This window comes from Lissotriton vulgaris, chromosome 5, assembly GCF_964263255.1.
Source record: "Lissotriton vulgaris chromosome 5, aLisVul1.2, whole genome shotgun sequence".
Classification (NCBI taxonomy): Eukaryota; Metazoa; Chordata; class Amphibia; order Caudata; family Salamandridae; genus Lissotriton; species Lissotriton vulgaris.
In genome coordinates, this window is record NC_141693.1 from 5,383,172 (window position 1) to 5,402,736 (window position 19,565).

At 50.2% G+C, this 19,565-nt stretch overlaps 1 long non-coding RNA gene across 1 annotated transcript; it reads left to right on the forward strand.

Annotated features, from left to right (window-relative positions):
* Window positions 1-16,710: 16,710 nt before the first annotated feature.
* LOC147709963 (uncharacterized) lies at window positions 16,711-19,104 on the forward strand. The gene is made up of 3 exons (XR_015295604.1): window positions 16,711-17,833; window positions 17,896-18,292; window positions 18,695-19,104. It is a non-coding gene; the product is annotated as an uncharacterized LOC147709963 (long non-coding RNA).
* Window positions 19,105-19,565: the final 461 nt, after the last annotated feature.

Genomic DNA, 19,565 nt, shown 5'->3' on the forward strand with positions numbered 1-19,565 from the left:
TAGATATAGATTTGTTTTTTGGGCTAATTTTACCACCTGATATGTGGAGGCAAATTCGTAAGACTAATGATGAAACGATCTTGGGGGGAACCTGGAAAGAAATAAACGCTGCAGATTTAGATAGGGAACCGGCATGTAAGCCTTGTCCGCTAATTTTAGATCTTCCGGCAGCTATTTTGCATAAATTGAAAACGCTTGTTCCCGCCAAAAAGATTGATTGGACCATGTTAACGTCGTGCAAGCAGAAACCCGATGAAACGGTCTCTGATTTCTTTACACGCTTCGAGGAGGCCTTTCATGATTACAGTGGTCAATCCTTAACAGACGATACGGGTCGGCATCTGTTTGTAGATAAGTATGTAGCTAATCTCCTACCAGAGATTGCTAAGCGATTGAAATCGAGTGAAAGTTCCTGGGCCACGGCGACCCCTGCGTCCTTGTTAACTATGGCTCAGTATTATGAGCGGCAGGAGGTGGAAGCTAAAGAAAGTGTAGAGAAAAAGACGAAGGAATTGAAAACGAAGGTGATGTTGGCACAGGTTCGGGGAACACAGGGTAGAGGGAATGATAGAGGTAGACGCGGTGGGGGAAATGCATCGTATGGTCGTACGGACATTGCGGAGGATCAGTGTGCTTATTGTAAGGAGTTTGGGCATTGGGCAGAAGATTGTCCGGTACTTCGCGAACAGCGTAGTCAGCGTGGTCGAGGTAGTGGAAGGTCAAGGGGAGGTTATACTGGAACGAGAGGTGGCGGAGGTGATCGTAGACAGGTTGAGGAGAGGGGCCGTGGCCAGGACGAACGAAATACGTTTGATAGACGGAATCAATATCAGATTTCGGAAGGAGAGAATGTGGAACATCAGGACTACGTGCATGCATAGGATTGCGTAGGATGGGGTAAGGAATCAGTTGAAGTGCCAGTAGATCAGCAAGGTCCATATGTAACAGCGGGTATTTTGGGTTCTACTGATCAGTTTCTAGTCGACACAGGAGCTACTCGTAGCGCTCTGTCGAAAAACTTGGTTCCGAGGGCTCCCCTGTCTGGCGAAATGATTACGTGTGTAGGGTTTGATGGCACACCCTCCCCCAGCCCATTGTCCAAGCCCCTTGCACTATGCATTGACAAATACTTTAGCTTTGGCCAATTTTTGTTATCGCCCCATACCCCAGATAATATCTTGGGCATTGATTTGCTTAAATATTTTCGAGCAACAATACGCTGCGCTCCAGAGGGAGTGCGGGTTATTCTGAATGACAACTACCCTGACCCTGATGATTGCCCTGACCCTGACAGATTTTGTGTCATTTTAGATATTCCCGCTCTGGCCTCTCTGCCGCACACGTTGTGGGCGACATCAGATACGGATGTGGGAGAGATGCGCATTCCACCAATACACATTACTGTTAAGGAGGGGGCCCCCCTACCACGAGTGCCACAGTATAAGATCTCGAAGGAAGGTGAAATTGCACTGACGCATATTGTTCAGGATTTGATTTCCGCAGGGGTGGTGGAGGAGGTCCCTTATAATGTTTGTAATAGCCCTATTCTACCGATTCTTAAAAGAGATTCAGATGGCAAGATCTATCGATTTATTATTGATTTGCGTGAAATAAATAAAATTGTCATTCCCCAATACCCAGTGGTGTCTGATATCACGACTTTGCTTACTTTGGTTCCACCGACAGCCACCACTTTTAGCGTTATTGACCTAAAGAATGCATTCTTTTCTATTCCTGTTCACCCGGATAGTAGATATCTGTTTGGTTTTACGCTCCATAATAAATCGTATAGATTTTGTCGCGTTCCCCAAGGTTATACTGAGAGCCCTAGCATCTACAGCCAGGCTTTGAAACGTCAACTAGATTCCTTTACATTACAGTCTGGCGTGGCACTCATCCAGTATGTGGATGACCTTCTGCTCGCCGCCGACTCCTATGCACAATGTGAACAGAGTACGCTTGCGTTGCTTTCCTTTTTGGCACAAAACAATCATAAGGTTTCCAAGAAAAAGCTTCAATACTGTAGACCCCAGGTGACCTACCTCGGTCATCTGTTGTCTAAGGAGGGGCGGGCATTAACATCAGATCGAATTCAAGCAATTTTAGACACACCAGTCCCCCGCACGCAGAGAGATGTGCGTGCTTTCATAGGGTTGACATCCTTTTGTAGGCAATGGATCATGGGTTTTTCACATATCATAAAACCATTGCTAGCATTACTGTCCAAAACTACACCGATGCCTCTTGAGTGGACAGAAGAATGTCAGAAAGCTTTTGAACAGTTGAGACAGGCCCTTTGCTCTGCACCCGTGTTAGGAACACCAGATTACACGAAACTTTTCACACTGTACGTGCATGAGAATGATGGGTGTGCATTGTCAGTGTTAGTGCAGTTACACGGGGATAAGCAGAGACCATGTGCATACTTCTCTGCCATTTTGGATCCTGTAGCACGAGGGTTGCCTGGGTGTTTTCGGGCGGTAGCGGCAACAGCAGTAGCCATACGACAGAGTGAGGGCATAGTGTTATCACACAAACTATTGGTGTTAGTTCCCCACGCAGTAGATGCCCTGTTAAACCAAACAAAGACCCAATATCTTACGAGCGCACGACTTACAGGATATGAGCTGACGCTTTTAGCGCCTCACATAACATTGAAAAGATGCGCTACTTTGAAACCCGCGACTTTATTGCCCTATCCGGCCGAGGAAAGTCAGGAAGAAAAACATCATGACTGTGTTTTCCTGACTGAGGAACAGACAAAGGGTCGTGTTGACTTACAGGATGTGCCACTTCCTGATGTGGATGGGGAACTGTGGGTTGATGGATCGTGTTTGAGGCTGCCAGATGGTACGACTTCTGCAGCATATGCGATCACGACTCTTAAGACGGTGGTTGAAACAGCTAGAATACCACAAAAATCGGCTCAGGCAGCAGAGCTGATAGCCTTGACAAGAGCCTGCGAATTGAGTGCTGGCCTATGTGTGAACATATACACGGACAGCCGGTACGCCTTCGGAGTGGCCCATGACTTCGGGCTCCTCTGGAGGGAGCGTGGGTTTCTGACATCACACGGGGAGCACATTATGCACGGAGAGTTAGTGCGTGATCTCCTAAATGCGTTGCTTTGCCCTAAGAAAGTAGCGATAGTGAAGTGTAGTGCCCATAAAAAGATCACGGATAAAGTGGGTCAAGGAAATGCCTTTGCAGACAGCATAGCAAGGCAGACGGCTATGTCCCGAACTAGCTCCCCTATGTATGTGGTACAATCACAGGCTGAGAGATGGCGTGATGCCAGAGCAGAGATACGGGACATTCAAAAATCAGCTACAGAATCTGAACTTGCGGCTTGGGCAGTAGATGGGGTACTAGATGACGAGGGTTGTTGGAGAAGTAAAGACATGGAGAAGTGGAAATTGCCTGCGGCTTACTTACAGGCGATGGTCCAGATGACTCATGGACTGGCCCACGTCGGAGCTCTTGCAATAACTCGGCTTTTACAACGAGTTTGGGAGCATCCCGAGATTGCGAACACTGCAAAGAGAGTAGTGGAGACCTGCCTGGTATGCTTGCAACACAATCCTGGAAAGGGGATCCATACTCCGAAAGGAGGGTTCGTTCCACCTTCTGCACCATTTGAAGTGCTTCAAATGGACTACATTCAACTCGAGCGCTGCAACAACCTGAAGTATGTCCTAGTGGTGGTGTGTGCTTTTAGTAAATGGGTTGAGGCCTACCCCACGAAAGACAATACGGCTTTGACAACAGCTAAGGTGTTGCTTAAGGAATTCTTTCCTCGCTTTGGAGTTTGCAAATTTTTGTGGAGTGATAATGGGCCCCATTTTGTTGGAAAGATTGTGGAATATGTACTGAAGGGGTTGGGGATTCAGCAAAAGTTCCACGCTGTATTCCACCCTCAGTCAGCAGGTTTGGTCGAGCGGTATAATGCAACGTTGAAACTTAAGCTGGCCAAGATTGTGGCGTCCACATCATTGAAGTGGCCAGATGCGTTGCCGTTAGCACTGCTCTCCCTTAGATTAGTACCCCACTCACGAACCGGCCTTACGCCCTATGAGGTAGTGTTTGGCCGGCCTATGAATATCTGGGGGGTGCCCAAGCCGCGATTAATACATGATGTGCCTTGTGTTATGATGAATGATTATTTGGCACGATTAACAAATGATTTGCTCTCTATTCATCAACAGGTTCGAGAAGCGCTCCCTGATAACTCCACTGGAGAAGGCCACGATCTTCGTCCTGGGGATCATGTGATGATCCGCTCGTTTGAGAGAGCAAGCAGTTTGGAGCCCAGGTGGAAAGGCCCCGAGCAGGTCCTCTTGGCGACCCGCACCGCAGTACGAGTGACAAACAGAAAGCGGTGGGTGCATTCGACCCATTGTCGTCGTGACTCTCCGGACCTGGTGACTCCTGCTGTGCTGACTGATTACAAAGAGATCTTGGAGAAAGAAAAGAGCCCAGCTGTGACGTCGGCCGAAGTGGAGGGAGTCTTCCCGGACCAATCTGCTACTGGGAGAGAGTGCTACAATCTACGACCGCGATAAAGAAGATTTTTTGTTCCTTTTTAGACTGGTTGGTAACCGCTCCAGGTTTGTGAAACGGAAACCGGGAATTCCAAGGGGGGGGGATCAGTTCTGCCAGAGTAGCGACACCCGTCTTGGCCCGGAGAAGAAAACAACGGCTACCTCGGAGTTCAGCACCGCATTTTTCTTTTTTTTTAGGGTATACACGTACGTGTATCAAAGACTATTTGTGAAAAACTGTGAACAATTTGTGTCGTTTGAGACTTTGCACAGACTCCCTTGAAACTATGGCATCAACGGCATCGCGTGATAAGAAAATACTGGGTGCCTTTCTTTTTGTTTTTACGATTGTGGTGATAGCTGTTATTGCGTGGGTAGTTGAACTTGTGGTGCCTGTACGAGAACATTTGCTGCCGACTACCCCGGCACCGTCTGAACATTTCCATTTTACATTGCCATTCCATGAAGAACGCCATCGCCAAACGTACTTAAATAACAGCTTCATTCAGATTCTTCACCACACGCATAATATGACCAATACCTCTAACTGCTGGGTGTGTGGAATGTTGCCTGGGCACCAGAAGAGAGGGGGTACCCCACTTATTCCACTTCCGTTTTCGCACAATGGGTCATGCAATGCTTGGTACACCCTCCTCTTTACTTTGAGATGGCCAACAAAAGGGGGGGTGCTTTTCCGTTTGAATAAAGTATGCTCCCATGACAAGGATGGGTTTCCCCGGGCTGAGGGTACACGTTTTGAATGGGAAGAGTACAGGCCTGATAATGTATCTGCTCCACGAAAATATAGCAATCAGCGAAATGTGAATGTATCTAGTGTTCATGTCATAAATGTCATTGCCACAAAAGCCGATTTATGTATTAGAAACAAAGGCACGATTGCAGTGGGGAAAAGCGAATGTAATATCACTCTTATGTTTGACAGCCCGAATGGCATTTCGTTTGTTGCATCTCGAAACACCTACTTCATTTGTGGAACGAAGGGGTACCATCAGCTTCCAGTAGGGTGGTTGGGCACGTGCTACGTATCGTTTGTGCTACCTCCTGTGTTTATTGCCCCTCCAATGTACCACAACGACTATACTCTGTACCACGATTTTGTTTTGAACAGAGTTAAACGAACTGTTGCCCTAGAGGACATTGATCAAACGGACACTGCATTACAACAGTATGTGGATTTCAATCTGGGACTATTCTCCTTTGTGGGGGCTGCATTGAACAGCCAGAAAATTAGACGGCTGACTCGCGTTGTTGAGGCTGTTGCGAATGACACTGCCATTGCCCTGGGGAATATTACCGAAGAACTGCAGATTTCTAGAATTGTCACCCTCCAAAACAGGATGGTGCTGGACGTTGTTTTGGCTGACCGTGGGGGGGCATGTAGAATCATCGGAAGCAGCTGTTGTGTCTATGTCCCTGATAATTCTCCATCTGTGTATGATGCGATTTCCAAGCTGCATAAAATCGCTGCCGAAATACACCCGGACAATGGGACTTGGACACTTTCTGGATGGTTCTGGTCCATGATTGCAACTTGGGGCTGGAAACTGTTGACAATTCTTTGCATACTTGTGGGAGCAATGTTCTTTATATGCTTGTGTATTCAATGTGGCCCTGCCTTATGCTCAACGTGTCTATCAGCTTGTTTACCATCGAGACGAGCTCTTACTCAGGATAAAATGATGCTACACAAAGAGGTGACAAAAATTATGTTAATAGACATCGAGGACGAACATCCAGACTATGTTCATTATGAGGTAGATTCAGCTAAACGCTAAAAGGGTCGTCTGTCGTAATTGGCCCGATCGGATTAGCGATTAGCTGAACCTACACGTTTCGCTTCTTAACTTGGCTATATACGATAAACGCCATTTCGAATGTTGCAGCGGCCATCTTAGACCATGAGCGGCCTCGTGGCCGACGTGCCCTTTAGTCCTTTGTCCGTTCCACTGACCACTCTCATCTGCCCAGCAACAGGCTATTTTTAGTACTGGTCAAGCCACACATGCGCAGTTCTCACTGACCCGTAAACCTTCAGGAATGTGCTACTAACTGACCAGCGGGTTTGAAACTCTCCAATGAGCTGGCAGTATTCCAAAACATGACCATATATGTCTCTAAACTGTGTCTTAACTTGTGCCGCCTAAACTTTTATTGCCCCAAAATTGTATATAAACGGGGTCACACCGGTGTTCGGTGTGATACCTCTTGCATTACCGAAGGGTGCTGTTTGAGTGTACCACCACCCCATGGGGTCCTAATAAACTTGTTCTTTGCATTTTACAGTTTCCGTGCCAACAGTTCTTGTGTAAGTGGGTAATCTCTGGAGCGTGTAGGCCTTGGGAACCCCGAAATACTTCAGTAGGGGTATCTCTATTATAGTCATAATCTAGGGAATAGTCCCGCTGATGTGCGTGGACCCCGGAGCAATCAAAAATAATCTCTTAAGCTGTCTTCATTGCAGTCCTGCATAGACACTTAAGAGAAAATTAAAGACAATAATGCAGCCTACACCTACAAGGCTACACTGTCCAGTACTTCAACTATAAATGCCAAGGTTATAACGCCAATAACACATTCAGCACAATCTGTCAAGTTTCACCCACAGAGAAACCTTCCTCCCCTCGCCAACTCCTTGGAATGATAGAGAGGAAGGCAAGGACAGACAAGCCTCCATAGGCTGCCATTATGTGTCTGGAAAAGGGGTACCATGCCTTTAAGGAACTCTCTGGAGACCCTCGGTATCCCAGCATGCTCAGCCCCTTCCTTTTACTTTCAGTTCTTTTTGAAGGTGCATAAAACAAGGCCTGTAACATACACTACAATACCATTTTCTCCACCGGGGAGGAGGGCGGGCGCTTATGACTATAACAGAGATACCCCTACTACAGAACTGGAGTTACAGGTAAGAAACTACTCCTTCTGTAGTAGGGGATCTCTGTGTATAGTCATAATCTAGTGAATAGAATGGCAAGCCCATCCAAAAACAACCCGGCGGTGGAGAAATATATACAACACCACTATTATGCAAACAGATTTCGCAGCGAAGCCTGTCCAACCTGAGCATCTGCTCTGGCATCAGAGTCCAGACAGTAATGCTTAGCAAAGGTGTGGACCGACTTCCAAGTGGCAGCCCTGCAGATCTCTGCAATGGGAACATTTCGAAGCAAAGCTGTTGTAGCTGCTTTGCCCCTGGTAGAATGAGCCTTAGGCATACCCCCTAAGGTCTTATTCGCTTTCTGATAACATTGCTGGATACATGACACAATCCACCTAGATATGGACTGTTTTGAAGTAGCCAGACCAGTCCTGACCGGCCCATAGTTAACAAACAGCTGGTCCGATCAACGGATATCCTTGGTCTTATCCAGATAGAATTTCAACACCCTCCTAACATCCAGGAAATGAAGAGCCCTTTCCGCTGGAGTGGAAGGATTCTGGAAAAATGTTGGTAAAGTTATAGTCTGATTAAAATGAAAATCAATAATCACCTTGGGAAGGAACTTAGGGTGAGTACGCATAACAACCTTAGCAGCATGAAATACAGTATAAGGTTCCTAGCAACACAATACCTGAATTTCACTCACCCAGCGGGCCGATGTAATGGCCACGAGGAACGCCGCCTTCCAGGACAGGTGCAGCAACGAAGCCTAATGAATAGGCTCGAAGGGTTCCTTCTTCAATCTGGACAGCACCACATTCAGTTCCCATGAAGGCGAAGGAAGCCGGACAGGAGGGAACACTTTCTTCAACCCTTCCAAAAAATCCTTAATCGCAGGAATCTGGAAGAAGAATGTCTGTGAAGGGCCTTTTCTGTAAGCAGTCAATGCAGCTAGATGAACCTTAATGGAATGAAAATTAAGGCCAGACTGAGCTAGATGCAGAAATTATGGAAGGATGACATCCTCCTTGCAGATCGTCGGATCATAGTTCTTAGACATGCACCAGATGCAGAATCTCTTCCACTTGTAAGCATAAGAGGTCCTAGTAGACGGCCTCTTAGCCTCCTTCAATATGTCCATGCAATCCTCAGGAACCTGCCTGAATTGTATACTACATTAGCGCTCTGTGTGTGTGATCGTATCTTTCCATTTCATTATACTGCATTGGCGCTCTGTGTATGTGACCGTATTTTGGCATTTTATTTCATTCCGCCTGCTTAGTGCAATTCTAGCGCTTTGCTTCTTTTGCGCTCTGTACATTTGGGTCCGCTTACATAGCGTTACCAGCGCGTTTACCTGTAGCGCTCCGCTGTGCCTCCCCCCTCCGCCTCCATTTTGCTTGTTGTTCTCGTCGTCCTCGTGTGCCCGCCCCGCCTCCCAGCTGAGACGCCCTCGCCCCTCCCCCTCCACTATCCATATATGACAGCAGTTCCCGCGCGCAGCGTTTACGCGCAGCAACCGCGCCCAACCCGCGCCGAAGGTGCGCCAAAGGTAAGCCCGTCTACGCCCGTCCGCGCCTGGACCGCGCCCAGCGCCAGACCCCCTGCCCCTCGCGCTGCCCAGCCCTCCCGCGTTACCTACGATGCCGCCACCCTCCTAGCCCTTAACCCCGGTCGCGCCCCCAATTGCGTCCAAGCCGCTCCTGGATACACCCATGGACCTTTCTCCTGCTACTCCTGCAAATTCAGCGGCACCGACAACATCTCCGCTACGACTACACCACAGATTCCCAACCCCAGCAACCTACAATGCATCCTTCTCAACACCCGCTCAGTCCACAGACACGCCATTGACCTATGGAACCTACTAGACACCGTCTCTCCAGACGTCGCCTTCCTTACGGAAACATGGATGAATGCTTCCTCCGCACCAGACATCACCATTGCCATCCCTGAAGACTATAAGATCACTCGCAAAGACCGTACCAGCCACACAGGAGGAGGAATCGCTATCGTCCATAAGAAATCTATCCGCATCTCAACCAGCTCTGACACCAACCTCGCCAACTCCGAACACCTTCACTTCCAGATCCACGTCGACCCCAAAACCACACTCAGAGGCACCCTCCTCTACAGACCACCAGGACCCCGCGCAAAATTCAGTGAAGACATCACGGACTTCATCTCTCCACACGCGCTCCCCTCCAAAGACTACATCCTTCTGGGAGACCTCAACTTTCACCTTGAAAAGATAAACGACCACAACACCGCCACCCTCGTGGACAACCTCGCCAACCTCGGACTTAAACAACTAGTCACTTCCCCCACCCACATCGCAGGTCACACACTCGACCCCATCTTCTCTTCCAGCAATCATGTCTCCTTCAGCCACACTACGGATCTCCTATGGACCGACCACAGCTGCGTTCACTTCACCTACAACAAGCCGAAACCCATCACCCACTCCCAACCTACCCTGCAAAGAAACTGGAACAAAATCACCACGGACCAAATCTCCGCATCGCTCCTTCGAATCCCCCCAGCCCTCTCTTCCAATGCCAACGAAGCCGCCTCCAACCTCACCCTATGGTTATCCAACACCGCCGACACCTTAGCACCACTGAAAAAACGTCAAAGCAAACCTGGCAGCAAGAAGGCCTCATGGTTCAACGATGATCTTAAGAAATCCAAGAAACTATGCCGCTCCCTTGAAAGAGCCTGGAAAAAAGACCCAACCACCAGCTCCAAGGACGCCTTCAAAAGCGCCACCCGCACTCACCACCAACTGATCCGAAAAGCCAAGAAAACAGCATTCAAAGATCGACTTGACAACAACGCCCACAACAGCAAGGAACTTTTCAACATCGTCAAGGAATTTTCCAACCCCTCGGCCAACTCCAACGACATCACCCCCTCTCAAACCCTCTGCGACTCCTTAGCCTCTTTTTTCCACAACAAGATTGCAGACATCCACAATAGCTTTGACAACCAACCCGGAAAACAACCCACCCTACCATCTGCTGACCATCCTCCCCCCGTAAACACCCTCAACGCCTGGAACCCAATCTCCACTGAGGAAACCATCCGCCTGATGAATTCCATCCATTCTGGATCCCCCACAGACCCATGCCCTCACCACATCTTCAACAAAGCAGACTCCGTCATAGCACCGCACCTCCGAGACGTCATCAACTGCTCCTTCAACTCCGCTACCTTCCCAGAAGACTGGAAACACGCTGAACTCACCGCCCTTCTGAAAAAACCAACAGCAGACCCCACCGAACTCAAAAACTACCGCCCCATCTCACTTCTCCCATTCCCGGCCAAAGTCATCGAGAAAGCCGTCAACAACCAGCTCGCCGCCTTCCTCGAAGCCAACAAATTCCTCGACACCTCACAATCTGGCTTCCGAGCAAAACACAGCACCGAGACCGCCCTCATCGCAGCAACAGACGACATTCGAACTCTACTGGACAATGGAGACACAGTCGCCCTCATCCTCCTCGACCTCTCTGCAGCATTCGACACAGTCTGCCACAGCACCCTCTTACAACGCCTCAATAACATCGGAATCCAAGGAAAAGCACTTGAATGGATCACCTCGTTCCTCACCGGAAGAACCCAGAGAGTCCGCCTTCCTCCATTCAAATCCGAGGCCTCTGAAGTCATCTGCGGCGTACCTTAAGGATCCTCACTCAGTCCCACCCTCTTCAACGTATACATGAGCCCCCTCGCGGCCATCGCCCGCCAACACAACCTCAACATCATCTCTTACGCGGACGACACTCAACTGATCCTTTCTCTCACCAAGGACCCCAACACCGCCAAAACTAACCTACACGAAGGAATGAAAGAAGTCGCCGAATGGATGAAACAGAGCCGTCTGAAACTGAACTCAGACAAAACAGAAGTCCTCATCTTAGGTACATCCCCCTCTGCTTGGGACGACTCCTGGTGGCCGGAAGCCCTCGGAAAAGCACCCACCCCGACAGACCACGCACGGAACCTTGGCGTCATCCTGGATTCTTCACTCTCAATGAACAGACAAGTCAGCGCCGTATCCTCTTCCTGCTTTAACATTCTTCGCATGCTCAGAAAAACTTTTCGCTGGATCCCCTCCGAAACAAGGAAAACAGTCACCCACGCTCTGGTCACGAGCCGACTGGACTACGGTAACACCCTCTACGCAGGTACCACCGCTAAACTCCAGAAGAAACTCCAACGAATCCAAAACGCCTCAGCCAGGCTCATATTAGACATCCCACGCAACGAACACATCTCTGGCCACCTTAAAGACCTCCACTGGCTACCCGCCAATAAGAGGATCACTTTCCGATTGCTTACACACGCACACAAATCACTCTACGACACCGGACCAGATTGCCTCAACTCTCGACTGTCCTTCTACACCCCCTCCCGCCAACTGCGCTCTTCCAGCCAAGCCTTCGCCACTGTACCTCGCATCAACAAGACCACCATGGGAGGCAGATCCTTTTCATACCTGGCTGCTAAAACATGGAACTCACTCCCCGCTTACCTTCGCCTCACCCAGAACCACCTTGCGTTCAGAAAGCAGCTTAAAACGTGGATATTTGACAAATAATCCTCCTCCCCTTCCTAAGCGCCTTGAAACCCTCTGGGTATGTAGTGCGCTATACAAATTTTATGACTTGACTTGACTTGACCTGGGGTGCACCATCTGCCCCCCGAACTTCGTGAGAAGGTCCGGCCGACACGGCAGCCGCCGATGAGGTAGGATAGACTAGTGAAGCAGGTCCATGAACCACCACTGTCTGGGCCATTCCGGCGCAATGAGGATCATCCGTGCCCGGGATCGGGCCAGCTTGATGAGCACTGCTGGAATCAGGGGAATGGATGGAAAAGCGTACAGAAAGCTGTTCGACCAACTGATCCATAACGCGTTCCACAGCGTCCCCGGCTGGTAATACCTCGAGGCGAAGTTGTTTTCTGCGGTGGTGAATAGATCCACGTCTGGAGTGCCCCACATGGCGAAGATGTCGTTGAGCACTTCGTCGTTTATGACCCACTCGTGGTTTTCGTGAAGCAACCTGCTGAGAGCGTCTGCCTGAACATTCTGCACACCTGGCAGATGAGTTGCCGTTATCGTCAATCCTGTGGCTAGCAGCCAGTGCAAGATCGCCTGCGCTTCCTGTGACAGTGTGAGCGATCTCGAGCCCCCCTGCTTGTTGAGGTAATACATCGTGGTCGTATTGTCCGTCTGCACAAGCAAGGAGTTGGTCTGGAAGGACGAATGAAAGGCCTTTAGTGCCAAGTGAACAGCTCTGAGTTCCAGGAAATTGCTGTGATACGTGGATTCTGCCGGAGACCACGTTCCCTGGATCTGTAGATGGTCTGAATGCGCTCCCCAGCCCAGGACAGACGCATCCGTCATGATAGTCTGAGTCAGGATGTCCTTGTAGAAAGGAACCCCTCTGAGGAGATTCTCTGCAGAGCACCACCATCTCAGGGACTGTTGGGCGTGAAGAGACAACTGAATCCGGCCATCCCAACACCCTTTTCTCTGGTCCTCCAAACATTCCTGTAGCGGCCTCATGTGCGTGCGGTGTGAGGAAGATACAAGAGGCCATCGATCCCAGTAGAGAAGACACCGTCCTCACTGTTGTAGATGGAGCAGCTATGAGAGCCTGAGCCTTCCGAAGGATGGATAAGCGTCTCTCCTCCGAAAGAGACACGCTTGCCGGCAGCGTATTGATGAAGGCTCCCAAGTACTGCAGGCACTGTACAGGAATCGGGACAGACTTGGACAGATTTATGTGCAACCCCAGACAGTTCAACAGGACGGCCGTCTTGTTGAAGTGCAATTGTGCTTCCTGGAAGGTGGAGGCCTTGATCAACCAATCGTCAAGGTACGGGTAGACAAACACCTTGTTCTTTCTCAGGTGTGCTGCTATCACAGCCATGCATTTCGAAAAAGTCCTGAGTGCAAACTTCAGTCCAAATGGTAGTATGGTGTACTGATAGTGATTGGCGCCGACAAGAAAGTGTAGGAACTTCCGATGTTTCCGTGCAATGGGCACATGGAAGTACGCATCTTGCAGATCTATCGCACACAGCCAGTCTCCCCTCTGCAGCTGAAGATAAATCTGGTGCAAAGACAGCATGCGAAACTTTTTCTTGCGAATCCACTTGTTTGCTTGTCGCAAATCCAGAATGGGTCTGAACTCGTTCTTGTCCTTCTTCTGTACTAGGAAGAAGCGCGAGTAAAGTCCCTTTCCCCTTTGAGACAGAGAGATATCTTCTATCGCCCTTTTTCTTAACAGGGTTTTGGCCTCCGCCTGAAGTTTGCGTAGTTGGAAATGCGAGCCGACCGGTGGAATCGCTGGAGGCGGGCTGGTGAATCGAAGACTGTATCCATTGCAAACAATATTCAGCACCCACTTGTCCTGAGTAATGTTTCTCCACTCTGCCAGGTAATGTTGAATACTTCCCCCCCACCGGAGCGGGTAACGGATAAAGGGGAAGTAACAGCTCAGGGCCTAGACCCAGCCGGACCTTTGGTCGCGGCGGAAGACTGTTGACCACCTCGGCCCCTCTGGCGCTTTTGGAACGGTTTCTGCTGGAACTGTTGCTGCTGATGTTGCTGTCCAGCCTGTCGACCTTGCCCTCTGCCTTGCGCCCCGACCGCCTCTGGAACGGGCGGAAGGTCTTTTTCTGTTCCTTAGGCTTTTCCAACACGACAGCCGTCAGGGTTTCCGCCTCCACCTTCATGCGGGCCATCTCGTCATCCGCATGTTTCCCAAAGAGGGTCTTGCCCGAAAAGGTTAGGTTAGCAACCCTTTGCTGTGCCTTGGGCTTCAAGGATGTGAGACGCAGCCAGGCATGACGCCTCAGGTTGAAACCATGGCAGTACCCGTGGGCTGCCAAGAGGGAAGAATCCGCAGCCAAACTTATTACCTGGTTGGAAACCAGCAGCCCTTCAGGGAGGATCTCTTGGAAATCGTTCCTTTTGTCCCGGGGAAGGTGTTCTGCAAACTGTTGGAGGGACTCCCACAGAGCCCGATCGTAACGTCCCAACAGGGCTGAGGCACTCGCGGCCTTCATCGATGTGGAGGCCGTCCCGCAAACCTTCCTGCTTGCCGAATCCATCCAGAGGCTCTCCTGGTCAGGAGGCACTGTTGATGATGGGGTGGTGGCGTGTTGTTTTCTTGCCGCCGTCACGATCACTGAGTCAGGCGTGGGATCCACCCAAAGAAATGCTGGGTCCGTGTCAGGAGCCTTATATTTCTTCTGCAGCCTTGAAGGTGCCGATCTCGTAGACGCAGGCGTGAGGAACAGCTCCATGGCCGGTTCTACCAGCCCAGGCACCAAGGGCAGCAAAGGTCGAGACAACTGCTTCTTGTGAAGCGTTTCGAAGATGACCGATGTCAGTGGTGCTGGCACAGTGAGCGCGATGCCCAGTTTAGCTGCCCCTCGTAGCAACACATCCTGGAAGGACACTCTGTCGTCTACTGGAGACACCCTCGTCCGAGGGGAATCCGTCAGGGTAGGAGAATAGTCCCAGGCACTAGAGCTATCTGTGTAGCGGGACCTCGACCTGTCCCTCCTGTGGCGCTGTCTGGATCTTGTAGAAGAGCGACAGCGACTCCTGGGTCTATCCCTCCATCTGGAGCGAGATCTCGACCTCCGCAGCCTTGGACGTTCCACGGACCACAGCAGAGGGCGCTGTGGAGGCCTAAACAGGAGCCTATGTTGCGGTGGCCCCGTAGGCGGTGTTAGAAGATGTGGCAACGAGGCGGACCTCGGCAGAGGTGGAGGACGATGAGGAGGAAAAGGCGGCGGAGGCGGCGGCGGATTATGTGGAGGAGGATCCTTAGGTGACGGAGGCGGTGTAGGCGACCTCGGCTTGGTGGGGGAATAAACTTGGGAGTGCCCCGAGCCCGGAGCATCTTCCCCCCTCTTCCTTCTCTACGCCTGACCTTAGAGGGGGTGACCTAGAGGCCACACCACTGGTAGTCGAGCGACGGCGCCGTCGCGATCGTGGACTTGTGGTGATTGAGGACACAGTCCTGGCCTTGGAACGCCTCCTGGTGGGCGATGCTCTCCTCCTCGATGCTGAGCGCCTTTTTGACATTGACGAACGCCGTCTCGACGTCGACGAACACCGTCTCGATGTCGACGATGATCTCCTTCTCGACGTCGGAGACTTCCTTCTTGACGTCGATGATCTTTTTCTCAACATCGAGTCGACGGCGACGCCAGATGTCGACCGCCTGCCTCTCGAAACTTCTCGACGTCGATGATGACTCGACGAGGAATCCGTTCTCGACGTCGACCTTGTCAGAGGTCTCAACATCAATCCCCTCGACGTCGACATCGCTTCACCCAGAGCCCTGGGGAGACGAGGAGCAGACCGTGGTTATTCCTCTTGACTCCGATGTCAAGGGTATCGACGTCAACGGAGACCGGTGGTGTTTTCTGGCCTTCTTCTTACTGGGGAGCCCCCAGAGGCCTCAGCACGGGCAGACGAAGAAGCCCCTTCTTGCTCAGACCCACCTTGACCTTGCTGTCTTCTTTGCTCCAGTCCTTGGAGCCTGATCTTCTCTCTGTCCTTCAGGGTCCTACTTGAAAACTGCAGGCAGATCTCACAAGTCCCAGGAACATGAGAAGAAGGGAGACACACGATACAGACCCTGTGTGGATCAGATCTTGCCTTCTTCCTGGCACACTCTGGAAATTTCTCAAATAAGGCAGGCATATTTGATAAAAGAGTGGCCAAATCACCAAAAAAGTGAATAAGAGGCAAAAGCACGTCGAGTGAACACACTAAAACTTTAAAAGTGCAAAAAAGTTAACAAATTACCCAAAAAGGGAGAGCTCAATGCTCCAGGGCCCTGCTAGCAGGAGCCGGAAAAAAGAACTGAAAGTAAAAGGAAGGGGCTGAGCATGCTGGGATACAGAGGGTCTCCAGAGAGTTCCTTAAAGGCAGAGTATCCCTTTTCCAGACACATAATGGCAGCCTATGGAGGCTTGTCTGTCCTTGCCTTCCTCTCTATCATTCCAAGGAGTTGGTGAGGGGAGGAAAGTTTCTCTGTGGGTGAAACTGGACAAATTGTACTGAATGTGTTATTGGCGTTATATCCTTGGCATTTCTAGTTGAAGTACTGGACAGTGTAGCCTTGTAGGTGTAGGCTGCATTATTGTCTTTAATTTTCTCTTAAGTGTCTATGCAGGACTGCAATGAAGACAGCTTAAGAGATTATTTTTGATTGCTCCGGGGTCCACTCACATGGGCGGGACTATTCCCTAGATTATGACTATACACAGAGATCCCCTACTACAGGACTATTCCTATGGAGGTAGGACATGTGCAGAAAGAGGAAGAAAAACGCAGAAAGAAGCAAGGGAAATGCAGAAAGAGGCAACAGAAGTTAATTAAGAAGCAGATAGTTGCAGAGCGAAGCAAGAGCTATGGAGCAAGAACCAACAGAGGTACAGAAAGAGGCCTTTTTGCAAAGTCATCCTGTGCCCCCAAATTTTTGCTGACTGGTACTGGTGGGAACTAACTGACTAACCGGGCCCGGAGCCAGTGCTATGCTCAAAGACTTCAAAAACAGTGAAAACACCTACATACAATAGGGTACACTATGGGTTGGGGTACCCCCATGATTGGCATGAACTCCCCTTAAGGCCCTAGTACATAATAGGGCAGGGGGGTTAAAACCACCTCTAAGTCAGAGGTGCAGAAAGAGGCAAGAGAAGTGCAAAAAGAAGCAACAGAGGTGCAGAAAGAGGTAAGAGAGGTACAGAAAGAAGCAAGAGCAGTGCAGAATAAACCAACAGAGGCGCAAAAAGAGGCAAGAGGGGTACAGAAAACGGTAGGAGGGGTGCGCAAAGAGACGAGAGTTATAGAAAGAGGCAGGGAGAGGGCAGAAAGAAGAAATAGAAGTGCAGAAAGAAGCAACAGAGGTGCCATAAGAGAGGTGCAGAAAGAAGCAAGTGAAGTGCAGAAAGAGGCAACAGAGGCACAGGAAGGCGGAAGAGAAGTGCAGAAAGAGGCAAGAGAATTGCTGAAAGAAGCAACGGAGGTGTAGAAAGAAGCAAGCAAGGTGCAGAAAGAACCAACAGAGGTGCAAAAAGAGGCAAGAGGGGTACAGAAAGAGGAGAGAAGTGCAGAAAGAAGCAAAAGAGGTACACAGTGGCAAAAGGGGTGCAGAGAGGCAATAGCAGGGCAGAAAAAGGAGGAAGGGTGCAGAAAGAGGCAAGAGAAGTGCAGAAAGAGGCAAGAGTAGTGCAGAAAGAAGCAACAGAGGTGCACAAAGAGGCAAGAGGGGTGCAGAAAGAACCAAGAGATGTGCAGAAAGAGGCAAGTGAGGTGCAGGAGACAAGAGACCTGCAGAAAGAGGCAAGAGAGGTGCAGAAACAGGTAAACGGGTGCAGAAAGAGGGAACGGGTGTGCAGACAGAGGCAAGAGAGGTACAGAAAGAGGGATGTAGAAAGAGGCAAGCGGGATGCAGAAATGTGCAACCGCTGGGGCAAAAAGAAGCAAGGGCAGAGGCGCTAGGGGGCGCACAGCGGAATGGCTGGTTAGCATCGCAGCTCCGCCGGACAGCCGTAAACAAACAGGGTTTACACCAACCAAATGCCCTCTAAATGACCATCGGAACATAGCAAACCGAATGGGAAGGTATCGTGGTTCCAACGCAATGCTTTTCCACTAACAGGATTGCTGATTTCACGAGACTGCAGCGAAATGCCTCTACCTGAGCCATCAAGCACTTAAGATGGTGGCGCCCTAACGGACACCTTATGGATCGCGGAACAAACGGTGGGTGCGCTGGCATGATCGTTATGTGCTGACCCGGTCGCCCCCGCCCATAGCGGAGATCCCGGCACCACTTCACTCCTCAATACAGAGTTCTAACGAAAGACAGAGCATAACGAGGTGCCTAGAACAACTCCGGTATGCTAACGCAAAATGGCGGCGCCTTTTTATCGGAACTGGAAGAACTGCCAATAAACACAGCAGTTAGCTCCAAGATCGGACTGCAGTGAGTGAAACACCATTCTTAGCGCCCCTATCACAGAGCCTGATGTAAGGTATTCACTATGAAACTGCGGGACTCCTGGTGACACCAATCCTGTATCATGGCGTGAAGCACAGGCACGAAAACGCGTACAGAACACACAGCGCTCAATGTCACACGCTAAGCGACAAACGCTCCACTGATTTGCCGCTCTTCCGAGTCCATGCATCCTGATTAAATTGGAGCAGAGCATCACCTCGCACCAACGCAAAGCGCACTCGGCATATGCGTTGCTGCAACGCATAGAATAACAATTGGGGTGAGCCAAGACAAGATACCGGTAGCGCTACTGGGCAGGGCTGCACAAAATTGGCGATCAAAACCTATCATCTACTGCACCCACGATAGGCGCTGTGCTGCTTCAACATACGCCGATCGCTCTGAAGAAATTTGCTTATATAATACCATTGTATCGTCGGCGACAAGCACACACAAGACCAAGGTCATGACCACTATCACCGGCCCGGTGTAGGCACTCTTAGCAGACATGGTTCGTCCAGACAGGCAGCAACCGAAGATAAATTTCTAAAACAAAAAAGCTCCAAAAAGCACTGAAGAAATGGCGAGCACCGCCTCAGGGGCAGAACAAACACCAACCAACAATATGGAAAAGATACTACTAGCTATTTAATCGAACCTGCAAGACATCAACGGTAAGCTAGACAACCTGACATGCTGCGTGGATAACACGATTCAGAAAAGGGGGTGGTGATGAACAGAGTGTCTGAATTAAGCAGACCACTCTTACCCAGTCCAAAGATCAGGGCTTGATCCATCACCGTTATTTATCTCACTGCACCATCCCAGCTCAGAACCTGGCTATATGCAAATCAGTCTGTCCCTGGCCCAGTGCATCATGGGAACAGGGCAGACTAAACTACCAAGCCAATTCTTCACCAGAAAGGAGACAAGCTACCGGGGACCGGTTTCTGGCATTTCAGCCGTCTTCGGCCCGGCTTGCTTGAATCCTGATGGTGCAGTGAGAAAGGGACTCATGTCTGAGTATACCCTGCCACACCTATAGTGGCCAAAAATGATTCAGAAAAGGGGGTGGTGATG